Below are 1,115 nucleotides of genomic sequence, written 5' to 3'. Positions count from 1 at the left end.
CCAGTCCCTCATGTTGCTGTATATCACCCTCCTCCCTGTAGAGTTCACTCCCAGTAAACAAAAAGCCTGAACTTTGCTGCTCTGCATTACAGAAACATGAACGAAAATCCTCACGAGTCTTAAAAACAACACGTAAAAGACTGATTCCTTGTAGACTGTGAAATTGAAAGCAGGGTGTTTATTCTTTCTAGCTGTTAATAGACTTTCGGCTGCAGAGTAAACATTCATTAAAAGTCATAAACAGCAACAGATGTAGAATAATGCAGAAATGACCGAGCATCTGCCGTTGCGCCGTGTGAGGTATTGTGGTATCAGAGGTGAATATTGTGAAAAAAGCTCAGGGGATCAGGACATCTTAGAGATATTAAGCTTTCCCCAATGACAACTGTTCAGTGGTAGTTTCCTTTTAGCCTGGACGAGGTCTCCACAAAATCCAAAGGCCTGGAAAAAGAGGTAGCAGAGGTTTGGTTAACAGATCGAATGACAGGAGCCTCTGCAAGTGTGAGATCAAAAGGGAGTTTTTATTTGGTCACAAAGCCACCGGAAAGAGGGAATCATAAAAGTCTTCCATACAAGCTGGATTCAGATGCTAATAATGTATTGGTGCACCACTCCTCTGTCAGCTGGCATCACTGGTTTAGAGCGGCTCTGTGGTTAGCGCTGTTGCCTCACAGCAAGAGAATCCCAAGCAGTCTGCACATTCTTGGGTGAGTTCTCTCTGGGAGATCTACTTTTAAACCAGCTTTTTTTTTTTTCCGTAAGATCCTCAATAACATGAACTTGTCCACCTAGTGAGTCTTGAAATGCCTTTTCAACTGAACACCTATTTGTCAAATACTGTCCTGTGCAGTGAGTCTTTTATACTTAAGAGGAAGGGGGCATCTGGCTTTGAACCAAAGACCTTTTGATCTGCAGTCAATTGCTCTACCACTGAGCTATACCCCCATACAGTCAACTATGACAAAATGACAATGACAAATCACAAAGCAGAACGCTTCATCCGATTGCAGTCTGTGGGAAACTGACAGTCTTTTTTTAACTTAACATTGTTCCAGTTGGTTCACATTTTAAACTGTAACCTTTTCACTCAGGCTGTGAGCATCTAAATCCACAAG

General features: G+C 42.2%; 1 non-coding gene across 1 annotated transcript; it reads right to left on the bottom strand.

The window, feature by feature from the left end:
- Positions 1-873: 873 nt before the first annotated feature.
- On the bottom strand, positions 874-945 carry trnac-gca (transfer RNA cysteine (anticodon GCA)). Its single transcript has one exon. It is a non-coding gene; the product is annotated as a tRNA-Cys (tRNA).
- Positions 946-1,115: the final 170 nt, after the last annotated feature.

The sequence above is a fragment of the Pelmatolapia mariae genome, linkage group LG4, assembly GCF_036321145.2.
Source record: "Pelmatolapia mariae isolate MD_Pm_ZW linkage group LG4, Pm_UMD_F_2, whole genome shotgun sequence".
In the NCBI taxonomy this organism is placed as follows: Eukaryota; Metazoa; Chordata; class Actinopteri; order Cichliformes; family Cichlidae; genus Pelmatolapia; species Pelmatolapia mariae.
Note: the sequence above shows the minus strand (reverse complement) of the source record. Positions and strands in the feature narration are given on the sequence as shown.